At 42.6% G+C, this 14,978-nt stretch overlaps 1 pseudogene across 1 annotated transcript; it reads right to left on the bottom strand.

The window, feature by feature from the left end:
* Window positions 1-460: 460 nt before the first annotated feature.
* On the bottom strand, window positions 461-12,667 carry LOC306932183 (E3 ubiquitin-protein ligase TRIM35-like; annotated as a pseudogene). The gene is made up of 2 exons: window positions 11,332-12,667; window positions 461-1,883 (listed from the first exon to the last, which is right to left on the bottom strand). The product of its transcript is annotated as an E3 ubiquitin-protein ligase TRIM35-like (transcript).
* Window positions 12,668-14,978: the final 2,311 nt, after the last annotated feature.

The following is a 14,978-nucleotide window of genomic DNA, read 5'->3' as shown; positions in this document are numbered from 1 at the left end:
ACATACATATAGACATGTACACATATATGGACATATGAGCATATGACGTGATAAATATATGTACCAATGCCAGGGTATAGTTGACGGTGACGTAACGATGACGTGTTCCAGTGTGACGTCGAACAAACTTATAAGTAATTACCATCATGCTTAAAAATACTACTTTTTTCCTCCAGAAGCAAGGTACGTAGCAAATAGCTAAATCTAATAATTAAATATGTGAGACTAATATTTTAAAGTTTGTAGCGGTCTACAGCACTTGCGCGCTCTGCTTGCGCACTAGGAACAAGCAAGTAGGCACTCGACAGAGTGCAGTTCTAGTTATTAATACTATTGAAAAATGATAGCAGACAATGGAAACTAAATATTATCTGTAACTTTGGTAATTATTGATTATTGACAATAGGCGGTAGAATTTATCAATAACATATCGTCGTCATCGTCATCGTCATCATCGTCATCGTCATCATCATCATGTCTAACGTGGTTCCAGAGTCACACTGACCTTCCATGGTAATATCTTTAGAGGGAGAGTCTGATTAGTGCTAATGAATGTAAACAGTGTGTCAGTGAAAGTGTGTGTGAAGGTGTGGATGTGTGTGTTGGTATCAGGATCAGAGAAGGACAGCTTTCCTTTGTTCCAGTCCAGCTGGACTCTGATCTTCTTGGGGTTCTGCTTCAATGAGAGATCAGTGACTGACCCTGAGGAGGAGTGTGTGTAGTATTTACCTTCATAGAACCATATGACCCAACATTGACCCCCTATCTTTCCTTTCCTCTGATAAGACTCTGCTAACAAACCCAGTGCCCAGTAGGTATTGTCTCCAACCTCAACATCCCAGCTGTGAGTCCCAAAGTTAAAGCCCTCAGAATCCACGACACGCTGCCAGGAGTCAAACCTCTCTGGATTGTCAGGAAGCTGCTGTACATCTCCACGTCTCACACTGGTCAGATCATCAGACATGAGTTTTGGAAAGGCAGTGTTGGGGTCCAGAATGACAGGAGTGTAGGAGACAATGTCCTTCATCTTGTCCCAGACTCTGAAGGCCAGGTTCTTCAGGTATTTGGCCTCGTCTATCAGTGCTCCTGAGACCGGCTGTGGGTCCTGCAGTGTGAGCTGGACTCTTTCCACTGTGGTCTTGTAGTTCTGCAGGAATGAGACGTGTTCGGCTCTCAGCTCCTCCTCGATGGCTCTGATTGTGTCTGAAATGTTTGATATGTCTCTGTTCAGACCCTCAATCTTCTTCTTCATCATCTGACTCTTCTGCTGCTCTTCCCTCCTCAGTGCAGTGATCCTGGCCTCCTCTTCATCATGTAGAAACTGATGCATCTTCTTAAACTGTTCCTTCATCTGCGTCTCGGTGTGCCGGGCCCGGACCTTAATGTGTTCTGCCGTTTGGTCTAGTTTGTTTTAACTTCATTAAAAACCTTCAGTTTCTCCTGTAAAGGCTTCAGCGATTTCTGGACTTTCTCCTTGTGTTCTGGTGCAGCTTCATCGATGGGTCTGAAAATGTGGTTGACGTGTCTTTTAGAATCTCGACACACAAAACAAGCTGGCTGTTGACATTCCAGACAGAACAGTTTGAGTTTCTCATCGGCGTGCAGACGGCAGAGAACCCCAGACCCAGTTGAAGCTCTCTGATGTCTCTCCTGTACGAAGGCCTCACACAGGTTCTTCAGAGCCCGGTTAAGAGGTGGATCAATTGAATGTCTCTTCTTACAAATGGGACATTCCTTTATTACCTTATCTCTCCACCATTCCTGCAGACAGGCTTTACAGAAACTGTGGCTACACGCCAGTATAACAGGTTCTTTAAAGATGTCACAACACACAGGACAGGAATAATCCTCTTCTGGGCAAGATTCCTTGGAAGCCATTTTGTCTCAGAGTTTAGCTACAAAGACAGGAAATGCAGTCAGTGGTAGTAACACTCCTTCTTTTAGAATTATTCTAAAGAAGTTTACTTTGACTGTGAAAGTGGTTGTTGTTAAAGTCAATTCAGCTGATAGAGCCAGCAGGTATTTCCAGTGGTCTGGGTCAGTGTTCAGGTAGTTCCAGTGGTCTGGGTCAGTGTTCAGGTAGTTCCAGTGGTCTGGGTCAGTGTTCAGGTAGTTCCAGTGGTCTGGGTCAGTATTCCCTCCTCTAGCTGTGGATGGAAAGACAGTCTGTTCTCTCTCACTGGAAGTTGTGTTTGATCCGGTGTCTCAGATCAGACTGGCAAGAGGTGGAGCTTTGACACACTATCTATAGACAAAGTTCACTCTCTCTCTGTCACACATGCAGGTGCGCACACGCGTACACACACACACACACACACACACACACACACACACACACACACACACACACACACACACACACACACACACACTCATTTGTAGCTAGTTGTGTTTTGTGCCTAAAACAGCAGATCTACAAGCTCACAACAGCACATGATGATGTGTTGTGAGATCTTCTGGGCTTGACACACAACTAAACAAACAGGTTCTAAGAGTCAGGTGGCCCTATGCACGCACGGATTGGACGGTCTGGCATGTCAGGCATTTACCAGAAGCGCCGGGAAGGGTGGGGCCGGCTGAGCGGCCACAAATAAATAAAATCCCCTGCACCCAGCCTGGCCACCGGCTCTATTAGAGAATTGGGCCGGCCCGGCCCGGTCCACGCATGTGCTAATGTGGTTTGCCCCATCTGGGCCATCGAAAGCCACTTGGTGCTATGGAGAATGCACAAGCGAAAAGGTCTCGGCTGATGCGAGAAACTGTTTCAAGATGTTCGCAGCCCAGCAGCAGCAGCAGGCCGATGAAAAGAGTGTTGTCGGTGAGAAAGACGAGGAGGAGGAACCGGCTACCCGGCACCAGTGTTGATTTCGTCGACTAAAACAAAGACGAAAAATGTTCGTCGACTACCTTTTTTCACTGACGAAAACTAAATGGAAACTAAATGAAAATTAAGCTATGCTAAAACTAAGACTAAATATACTGAGAATTTCAACGTCAACAAATAAAAACTAGACTAAAATGTTAAGAAGGGACTAGTGGACAAGAGATCCAGTATAAGTCATTTTACACTTGGTTGCATGCTGAAAATAGACCTACAAGCTCACAACGCGTCGTAGCGCGACGCGTTGTGAGCTTGTAGATCGGCTATTTTCAACAAGTGTAAAAACAGTCATTACGGCGGCATCAAGGCCCGCCAAAACACATTTTAGTTGACCAAATCAACTGTAGATTTAGTCGACTAAAATCTTATGACATTTAGTCGACTAAAACTAGACTAACACATTCCAGGTGACTAAAACTAAATGAAAACTATTCAAGAGACTATGACTAAAACTAAAATCTCAATTTTAGTCATCACCATGATGCTTGTGATGGACATTTTCATCAATATTTCATTTTTGCCAGAGACATAGAAAATTTGTGATCAATAATTTGTCCATAAATACATAATAAACTACATGTGCTGCACATTTAGTTTCTTTTTTAATTATACTAGAATAAGTTATTTATAGTTAGAGAAAAGTCAATTTACAGTACTTGGCCTATAATGACATGGCCAAACAAAATGAATGAATGAATGAATTGTATTTGTATAGCACCTTTCCAAACATAATATAAAGTGCTTTACAGACTATAAAAACAGTAATCATAAAAACATCAAAACAACAAAACATCAACAATAAACATGAAAAAAATAACAAAACAATTAAAAACAATATTAGGAAAAACACTTGGCATACAGATGTGTTTTAAAAGCGTTTTAAAAGAAGACACTGACTCTGCTAATCTAAGAGCCAAGGGCAGGGAGTTCCAGAGCAAAGGTGCCGGAGCCGCAAAGGCCCGGTCACCCCGAGTGACCAGACCAGTTATGTAGATGGGAGCTAGACCATGTAGAGCTTTAAAATCAATTCTGTAGCTCACAGGGAGCCAGTGAAGAGTAGCTAAAATAGGTGTAATATGCTCACGTTTTCTCGTGTTGGTGAGAAGGCGTGACGCAGAGTTCTGCACCATCTGGAGGCGAGATATATTTTTCTTGCTCATACCCGAGTATATTGAATTACAGTAATCCAGTCGTGAAGATATGAAAGCATGTATGACGGTTTCCAGGTCTGCATATGACAAAAAATGTTAAATTTTTAGCAATATTCCTGATCTGATGGTAACAAGACTGGGACTACTTTGGTGACTTGGGTGTTGAAAGAAATATCCGGATCGAAGAAGACACCTAGGTTGCGGGCTGAGTGTGTGATGTTTGCGGATAGGGTGCCAAGTTCAGAGTGAAATGAGTGGGTTGAGTTTGGGGGACCAAATATGATTATTTCTGATTAATAATGCAACGTTGTTTATGCCGACCAGGTTCTTTAGGCGTTCGTTTAAAATGGAGTGATCGACAGAGTCAAAAGCAGAGCTAAGGTCTAAAAGGAATCAAATTGAACAGTCACCGGAGTCTGCATTTAAAAGAAGGTTGTTCGTAACTGGAGATGCCAGGGTTAAAGAAACACCAGGTGACTATAAGACGGTCATTGACTGTGGCTTGATGAAAGTTTATTCCATATTTGTGGTTTCAATAATAATTATCAGTACAGTTAGTGCTTCCATCGCATGTTACATAACATGAGAAAAGGGCCATTTAGGTGCAGAGGTGAGTGGGTGCGTGTTATATGGTTATTATAGAGATTGCTTGCTTTTCAGAGGACAGGGTTACTTGTGGTCAGGTGGAGATCAAGTTCTACCAGTTCTACCATATCAAACTGAAACTATTTGAAGAGCATGCCAGGATTTAAAGGAATGCACTGACACAACTTGTTCCATGCAAGGGCTACTAACTTTGATCAGAGGTGAACAAGCTTCTAATGGCCCCTACACACTGTAGGAGTTTTAAAGTTGTCGGCGAGTCATCAGCAAGAGTCTTTTTTTTAAATCGGCTGTCGTTATATCTTTGTGGCTTTCACACTAAACGATTGGACTAGGGACTAGGGATCACACACTGCAAGAGTTCACCAAGATGCGATCCAGACGCGATATAGGCTATACACATCATTTGTTTTTTATTCCAATTCATTTTGACATCTCATGCACGTGCAGGATACCGTGATACAAGCGCGAGACCGACACAGGACGCTGGACGCATCTCTCTCTCTCTCTCTCTCTGCAACTGCGTGTATGCCACACATAGGAATAGCCAGGCTACACAGGGCGAATTGTTTGTGATAGCAGGATAGCCTACGTGCGTTAAATCTTGATTTTCATTAAATAACTCTCTCTCTCCGTATGTGTGCACACACACACACACACACACACACACACACACACACACACACACACACACACACACACACACACACACACACACACACACACACATTATTCGAGTGCAATGCGTTGGTTTTATAGACTATTTAACAGCAACATTGCGCTAATATAGCTACCTGTACGACACAGGGATTTACCCAAGGAATAAAGGCTATATATCGTGATCATCTATCGATACAGTCGACAGACAGACAGACAGACAGACAGACAGACAGACAGACAGACAGTGTCAGTGAGCACAGAACACAAAAAGTAAGTTTGCAATGAACATGCTTCAATCTCGTGCACTTTGAGATCAAAATTAAGAGACTAGATCTATAAAGAACTACACACATCATATTAGATTATTATCATCTTTTCTGTGCTAGCCTAACAGTTACAATTCAATCAACCAACTGCAATCAATGGCAAACCACTTCTTGCATTCAACTGCATGAGGTATATTATCAAATTATTCTGTCTTTTGTGAGATCTTAATTGTATTGCATATTAAAATAATAACTAGTTTTTGGATAAGGCAGGGTTGGGCAACTTTGAGAGGGCCACAAGGCATATAGTAAAAATAGCTGATCTACAGCTCAAACTGCGACGCGTTTTGAGCTCGCAGATCTGCAATTTTTGCTATTTTTAATTGGAATTGGACATTAATTGGAATTGGACATAAAAAAGACTATAGTACTAGTCATTAATTAAGCTACTAATCAATAACATATCAGTATTCTGATATTAACCTGCGGGACACGTTAAGTGTAGGTGGGGGCCACCCGCCACTAGCTCATGTAGGCCCAGGGAAACATTAAAAAAAATAAAAATCTCCCTGTGATGTGGCCCCCTTAGTGGTTGTGGCCCCATGAAGCGACCGCTTATATTGCTTATGCCTAGAACCCTGCAGACAGTCCTGCTCATCAGGGGCAGTCAGGGTTCGTTATATTCTGTACAGTGGTTTTCAAAGTTGTTGTGGCCAAACAGCCCAATGAGCAAACTAATCTAGGCCAGGCATAGAATTTGACCTGTATTGGGAAATGTTCGTGCACAAAGTACTGATATAATAAATGTTTTGTATTGTTGTTGTTTAACCCTTAGAAGATGAAAGACGCCAATTGGCGTCTTCATCAGAATTCCGTAAATGATCAATGACGCCAATTGGCGTCTTCACAGTTTTTGATGAATCTAAACATATTAATATGCTCCGAAGCGCTGTTTAAATTCCTGAGCTTATATTCCAACTACATTACCCAGAAAACCCGTGTCACGTGACACACGTGTACGTGTTGCCATTGGAAGCTGGTCCCACCCCCTGTAAACAGTGGGGGCAGAGGGAGTCTTCATAGTTTTCATTGTTTTGCCTGTTTGCCGTCTCGCCCGAGCGATTTTCTAGCAGAAAAAGTTGAAAGCAGTACTATTTATTTGAGCGAGTTTTGTGGTAGTAGTATTGATCCATACGCGTCCCAGTCGCCTTCTCCAGGCGGAGTAGCCCTGGTCCAGTGCTTACAGCGAGACTCGCTGCTCCCTCCCTCCTTTTTTCATTGTCTCCCCATCGTCGTCCGATGAGCTATACCGGGAAACCATTGAAGAAGACGATCAACCCGGAATGTTTTGAGGTAATCTTATTGTAGAAAATGCCCTTCTATAGTGATCAGAAATCATAAGATGATCGCTACAAATAGATGCTTGGATAATTACTACTACTAGTCAGATCATGACGCCAGAATGACTCACCACGATGGCCCCCAGCCATTAGCCAGCACCGAAGGTGCTGGCTAATGGTGTTGGTCGGTGCATTGGTGCTGGCTAAGGGCTGGAGGGGGGGGTTGGTGTCGATCGGTTGGTTGGTGCAGTACAAATGTATCGTAGCAGGCATGCACGCATGGCAGTACAAGTATTTTATATTGTAGCGTGCCTTATAGGCGATCTGATCTTTAGAGTAATTTTCGCTCCTTTTATTTACTGTCTACAAAGACGGAGAACAAACATGCATCGTTTACTGAAGCAACGCGTGGTTATGATGACGTTGCTACAAGGATCGGAGGGGGGACGGGGAGTGAAGCTAACAGTAGCGTATTATATAAGATCTGTATGACGTTTCATTGACGTCTGAGCTTGCATGATAATTGCATTCATTGTATATTGTATACAATCATGATTGTACATTGTTTAGTGTGTCTCCGTGTGATGATGATGATGACGATGATGTCAGATAGCCTACGCCCCCCCCCCCCCAACTGGCTATTGGCCGGGCTGACTACAGCTAAATGTTTATTTTTATATATTTAGAACTGGCATCGGAGGAGGAGGATGATGATGATGATGATGAAGACGAAGAGTCAAGACTGCGATGGAGTTCTCCGACACTGAACCGGATGCATTCATTCATTTCAGTTGTTGTTTTTTTTTAAATTTAGCCTACACACACACACACCGTCAAGAACAACTGGAATGCAGTGGTTTGGGGACACTGGGGAGTTTGGGGACAACTGTTTTGTATGTAGGCCTATTTATTTTCTGTAATATTTATTATAATTGTATTATGTTAGTAGTCATAAAAAATAAAAGACAAGCTTTTACAATGAGTTAGACCTGTCATGGCTATTTTGTTCACTAGTCTGAGGTTTATGGTTTGACTAAGCGAGTTTCAACTGTGATTTACTCTGTAACGGTAGATGGTAAGAACCCAATTTTTTTGTTATAATACAGTATACATTCAAGTCTATATTTTGATACATATCATGGGCACAAAGTCATATCAAAACAATGTCCTTGGATGAGTTTTTTATCAAAACTGTTTCTTCACAACAGGTTTTTGAGATACATGCATGAATAGACACGGTACTGGTAAGACTATGTAAACATGGTATATATCAAAATGTGCGTTAGAATGTCTAATTTTACCCCAAAAAAGAATTGAGTTTATATGATGTTCCATTTCAGAGCTAGGGGGACTTTTAGCTGGATAGGTCAGATTGATCATGACTGACCATGCTATTTATAGATGGCAAAATATCTACAGTGGTACATGTGAGAAACTTTTTATTTTATTTTAATTGAACTAGACAACTCACCCTTTAAAATGAGATATTGCATGGCTATGTACGCCCAGCAGAAAAAAAGTTATTTAGAAAATAAAACTTCAACCGGTCATAACTTTTTTTGTTGTCCTAGAAACACTACCCAGTGTAAATGCAGGCTCTTTTAAATGGCTTCCAACACCACAACTAAACATTTTATCAACTCAGTTCATTTTTTTCCTGGAAGCAGACAAGCCAAGCTTTCTCTGAAGGTCTTTCGTTGTCACACATTCACAACAGAGAATTTTCAATAAATCATTCAAAAACGCCATTCTGCCATAGAGAAGTCTAAAAACTATATAGAAATCCATGAAACTCTCAAAGAGTTAATGTGTGGTTGTGTGTTCTCTCCTGGACAAGTTTCAAGGCACACCAGTGTTCCTCAGCACTGGTAGACAACACTAAAGCCTCATTTTGCTGTGTTGATGATGATGTTAAATTGAAGCGAGACAGTTTGTGTGTCCTGCTATAAGTAATCATCGTCCTCATTGTCAAAGATATGCAGATTCTCACCTCTGCTTCCTGCTTTATGCCTTCCCTGACTTTAATCTCTCTCTCTCTCTCTCTCTCTCTCTCTCTCTCTCTCTCTCTCTCTCTCTCTCTCTCTCTCTCTCTCTCTGCCCAAAAGGTCAATATTTCCACAGAGGGCTCAACCATTAATTGGGAGCAGGGCGTCTTGAACCATGATGCTGTGTGTGTGTGTGTGTGTGTGTGTGTGTGTGTGTGTGTGTGTGCGCGCGTGCGTTGATACTGTATTCGAGTCCAATGCTGAAACAGATATTATGGAGTAAATAAAATCAGATTTTCTGGTTAACACACAAATGCTTTGTTTGCAGTGATCCATCAAATGTGACGATAAAACCCTTAATGGAGGCAAGATACTGACATAGAAACATAGGGGTTTTTTTTAGGGGAAGACATTATTTTGTAGAATCGTTCCCACGTCAAAATGGGTTAAAAAGGAAAGAGCCAGGATACCAGCATGGCAGAAAGTATAATGTGGGATGAAAGAAGAATAATTGTCAGACTAGGGTCACCACCATGCCATCTTGTAGTGGACATTTTATCTACATTGATTTCTGCCACAGACATACAAAATAAGTGGTCAATATTACCTAAAACCATATATGGAGAATGGCAAAAGCAGCTAATATAGGACATTTGACCACCAATTTTACCTGTAGGCTAGTCGTTTTGAGGACCACATGGTCAATTTTATGATATAAATAGATTGTAGATCAGCTATTTTTAGTAAGTTTTTATAGTATATATTTTTTCTTTAGCTATTAGGACAAGGGGTCTGTGTGGATGTGATGATTAAAGTTGTTAAACTAACTAAGGATTTGATGAGTTTTGCATGCTTTCATCCAATGTAGTCCAATCCAAGTGTAAAAGTTTGCAAAGCTGTCGGGAGGAAACTATACCTAACTCCATTTTTGAGTTTTTTCTTTTATTTTCCTCTCTTTTTTTTTCTTTTTTTAAGTGGTGCAACCACTTCCTTAAGTGACTATGTGTGTGGGTGGGTGGGTGGCTGGCTGGGTGGGTGCGTCTGAGCACGAAAACAGCATGGTTGTTTTTCACCACCTGTGTGCAACCTAACACACACACAAACACACACGCACATATTAACTGTATATATGGTGATTTTGGGTGTGCCTGTGTGCCAGTATAGTACAGTGACAGTACAGTAAAGTAGAGTAGAGGGTACAGTAGAGGGACCCCCGCACGGTAACTCTGTCATTTATTAACCGTTTAGGACGCGGGGCGGCTCGCCAGAATCGGGGCGGCACCCTGGGTGCCCCTCCCGGGGACCCCCACATGGAGTTGGACCACTTACTTCACACGGGTGTGATTTTCTTTTTTTTGTTGCTTAAATCAGAGCTATTGAACACCCTTTACATCTGTGTGTTGTTTAGAAAATATTGAACCAATGAAACGTAGTAAAACGCACTTTGGACAAAACCTAGCAGCTCTTAACTCCATTGGACCCTCAAACTGTCTGCTAAAGCAGCTAACTCCACCACGTCTTCCCCTCTCATGCAAGTCATTGACAATATCACCAACTGTGATGAGGCTGAAGAAAATGAACCAACGTTATGTGGTTTCTTCCTGACAGCAGAGATATACAGTATTAGTGTACATTTTATGGTAAAGTGTCTCTATAAAGGTTATGCGCGTGACATCATCATCAAACCCGGAGGTTATGCAGGAATGCCTACTGAGTGGCAAAAAACTACTTTCTGGCCTTGACAGCTCATACATCCAAACAGAAAAGTCATATCTGATTGCATTAAACAACGTTAAACAATGTTAAACTCACTTTGCCTGTTGCTTTGCCACTCGATTTGCCACTCGATGTGCCATTCACTTTAAGCATGCGCATACCCTCTATTCCTCAACATGATTACTACTGAGATAATTTAATGTCTTTAAAATCATTCAAATAATCCTGATATTATTGTTGGCATTATTACTATTACTGATAATTATTATTACATATACTATTATATTGAAAAGTGATAGCAGACAATGGATTCTAAATATTATCTGTAACTTAATCTGTAATCATCATCATCATCATCGTCATCGTCATCATCATCATCATCATCATCATCATCATCATCATCATGTCGTTCCAGAGTCACACTGACCTTCCATGGTAACATCTTCAGAGGGAGAGTCTGATAAGTGTTAATGAATGGAAAGAGTGTGCCAGTGAAGGTGTGTGTGAAGGTGTGGATGTGTGTGTTGGTATCAGGATCAGAGAAGGACAGCTTTCTTTTGTTCCAGTCCAGCTGGACTCTGATCTTCTTGGGGTTCTGCTTCAATGAGAGAACAGTGGATGACCCTGAGGAGGAGCCTGCTGTGTATTTACCTTCATATAACCATATGGCCCAACGTTGACCCCTCGGCCCTCTCTTTCCTTTCCTCTGATGAGACTCTGCTAACACACCCAGTGACCAGTATGTATTGTCTCCAACCTCGACATCCCAGCTGTGAGTCCCTGAGTTAAAGCCCTCAGAACCCACGGCACGCTGCCGGTACCTCTCTGGATTGTCAGGAAGCTTCTGTTCATCTCCATATGTCACGCTGGTCAGATCATCAGACAGGATGAGGTCTGGACAGGCAGTGTTGGGGTCCAGAATGACAGGAGTGTAGGAGACAATGTCCTTCATCTTGTCCCAGACTCTGAAGGCCAGGTTTCCCAGGTGTTTGGCCTCGTCTATCAGTGCTCCTGAGACCGGCTGTGGGTCCTGCAGTGTGAGCTGGACTCTTTCCACTGTGGTCTTGTAGTTCTGCAGGAATGAGACGTGTTTGGCTCTCAGCTCCTCCTCGATGGCTCTGATTGTGACTGAAATGTTTGATATGTCTCTGTTCAGACCCTCAATCTTCTCCTTCATCATCTGACTCTTCTGCTGCTCTTCCTCCCTCAGTGCAGTGATCCTGGCCTCCTCTTCATCATGTAAAAACTGATGCATCTTCTTAAACTGTTCCTTCATCTGCGTCTCGGTGTGCTGGGCCCGGACCTTAATGTGTTCTGCCGTTTGGTCGTAGTTTGTTTTAACTCCATTAAAAACCTTAAGTTTCTCCTGTAAAGGCTTCAGCGATTTCTGGACTTTCTCCTTGTGTTCTGGTGCAGCTTCATCGATGGGTCTGAAAATGTGGTTGGAGTGTCTTTTAGAATCTCGACACACAAAACAAGCTGGCTGTTGACATTCCAGACAGAACAGTTTGAGTTTCTCATCAGCGTGCACACTGCAGCCTGTTGAAGCTCTCTGATGTCTCTCCTGTACGAAGGCCTCACACAGGTTCTTCAGAGCCAGGTTATGAGGTGGATCAATTGAACGTCTCTTCTTACAAACGGGACATTCCTTTATTACCTTATCTCTCCACCATTCCTGCAGACAGGCTTTACAGAAGCTGTGGCTACATGACAGGAGAACAGGATCTTTAAAGATGTCGCAACACACAGGACAGGAATAATCCTCTTCTGGGCGAGATGCGTTGGAAGCCATTTTGTGTCCGAGTTTACCTACAAATGCTCTGCTCGAGACAGGGACTGCAGTCAGTGGTGGTAACACTCCTTCTTTTAGAATATTCTAATGAAGTTTACTTTCACTGTGAAAGTGGTTGTTGGTCAGTATTCCCTCCTAGCTGTGGAAACAGTCAGCAGCAGGTGGTTCCAGTGGTCTGGGTCAGTGTTCAGGTAGTTCCAGTGGTCTGGGTCAGTGTTCAGGTAGTTCCAGTGGTCTGGGTCAGTGTTCAGGTAGTTCCAGTGGTCTGGGTCAGTGTTCAGGTAGTTCCAGTGGTCTTGGTCAGTGTTCAGGTAGTTCCAGTGGTCTGGGTCAGTGTTCAGGTAGTTCCAGTGGTCTTGGTCAGTGTTCAGGTAGTTCCAGTGGTCTGGGTCAGTGTTCAGGTAGTTCCAGTGGTCTTGGTCAGTGTTCAGGTAGTTCCAGTGGTCTGGGTCAGTGTTCAGGTAGTTCCAGTGGCCTGGGTCAGTGTTCAGGTAGTTCCAGTGGTCTGGGTCAGTATTCTCTCCTCTAGCTGTGGATCTAAAGACAGTCTGTTCTCTCTCAGTGGAAGTCGTGTTTGATCTGTCGTCTCAGATCAGACTGGCAAGAGGTGGAGCTTTGACACACTATCTGTAGCTATGTAACAAAGTTCACTCTCTCTCTCTGTCACACATGCAGGCGCGCGTGCGTGCCCACACACACACACACACACACACACACACACACACACACACACACACACACACACACACACACACACACACACACACACACACACACACACACACTGAATTTAATGTTGAATGAGATGTGTCAAAGTCAGCACAGTGTTTTTTTAATGAAGGAAAACAATAGAGAATGGAAGACGAGAAGCAACCTCACATATGGAGATCTAAGGGTTTGATGAGGTCAGATCAACATATGGAATGAATTCTGTACAGACCATATATGGAGCGTGTTTTGAGTGTACAGGGTTTGATGAGGTCAAATCAACATATGGAATGAATTCTGTACAGACCATGTATGGAGCGTGTTTTGAGTGTACAGGGTTCGATGAGGTCAGATCAACATATGGAATGAATTCTGTACAGGGCATATATGGAGCGTGTCTTGAGTGTACAGGGTTCGATGAGGTCAGATCAACATATGTAATGAGTTCTGTATAGGCCATATATGGAGGGTGTTTTGAGTGTACAGGGTTTGATTAGGTCAGATCAACATATGGAATGCATTCTGTACAGGCCATATATGGAGCGTGTCTTGAGTGTACAGGGTTCGATGAGGTCAGATCAACATATGGAATGAATTCTGTATTGGCTATACAGTAGATGGAGTGACACCTCTGCAGGTTTTCATAGTAAACTAGTCTGCAATACGGGCGCTATAAAAAGTTATAAAAAATGTTTTTTATTGTGTCAGACTGAACTTTGACTGTACTTTTTTGAGTGGTGTAAACCACTCCTACAACAGGCTTTGTTAGTTTACGTGTCTGTTCGTACCAAAAAATGAGCATGGTTGCTATGGTCACCCAGTTCACACGGGTGTGATTTCATTACGTCAGACATTACGTCAGACCACAGTTGATCAGTCTATATAAGACCTTACACCACTCAGTTCACACGGGTGTGATTTCTTTTTTTAGATATGTTTTTTTGTGGCTTTCGCCTTTATTTTATATTTTTGAGTGGTGCAAACCACTCCAATAACCAGCTTTTGAGTGGTGCAAACCACTCCAATAACCAGCTTTGTCTGTATCTATGTATCTATGTATGTGTGTACCTGTACGTGGGGCCACGTACAGATGAGCATGGTTGCTATGGTTAGTGTGTGACGTAGTGTGTGAACAGTTGCACCACTCAGTTCACACGGGTGTGATTTTTTTATAGAGGGACAGACAGTAGGCTGACAGGAAATGGGGAGAGAGATGGGGGGGGTGACATGCAGTAAAGGCCATCGGGATCGGGAGTCGAACCCGCGGCACACTGCCAGACTTGGACTACCGGCCAAGGTGCCTGGACCGCTGAGCCACGGCCCAGGCCAACTTTGACTGTACTTTTGAAGTAATTTACAATGAGGTTAAACATGAACTCTTTCACACACTGACAACAGAGACAGTCCTGCTCATCAGGGGCAGTCAGGGTTTGTTATATTCTGTACAGTGGTTTTCAAAGTTGTTGTGGCCAAACAGCCCAATGAGCAAACTACTCTAGGCCAGGGATAGACTTTGACCTGTATTGGGAAATGTTCCCACACAAAGTACTGATATAATACATGTTTTGTATTGTTGTTGTTAAATGTGTGGTTGTCTCTCCTGGACAAGTTTCAAGGCACACCAGTGTTCCTCAGCACTGGTAGACAATATCGTTATCGAGGTATGAATATGCGCAATATCAGTATCGCAAAAACGTTTAGTTTTCAATGTTGCAACACTTAGATTTTCAATATTTAGATGTGATTAGATGTGTAATTGACATCAGAGTTACTTATTAATTCATACACATTCAGGAAATATTACATTAATATTTTGAGTATATATTGTTCATAATTTCTTGCTCTCAAAATCTAAAAATGGCCACGGACATGGACA

This window comes from Electrona antarctica (assembly GCF_951216825.1).
Source record: "Electrona antarctica genome assembly, chromosome: 2".
In the NCBI taxonomy this organism is placed as follows: Eukaryota; Metazoa; Chordata; class Actinopteri; order Myctophiformes; family Myctophidae; genus Electrona; species Electrona antarctica.
This window is presented reverse-complemented; position numbering and strand designations above follow the sequence as displayed.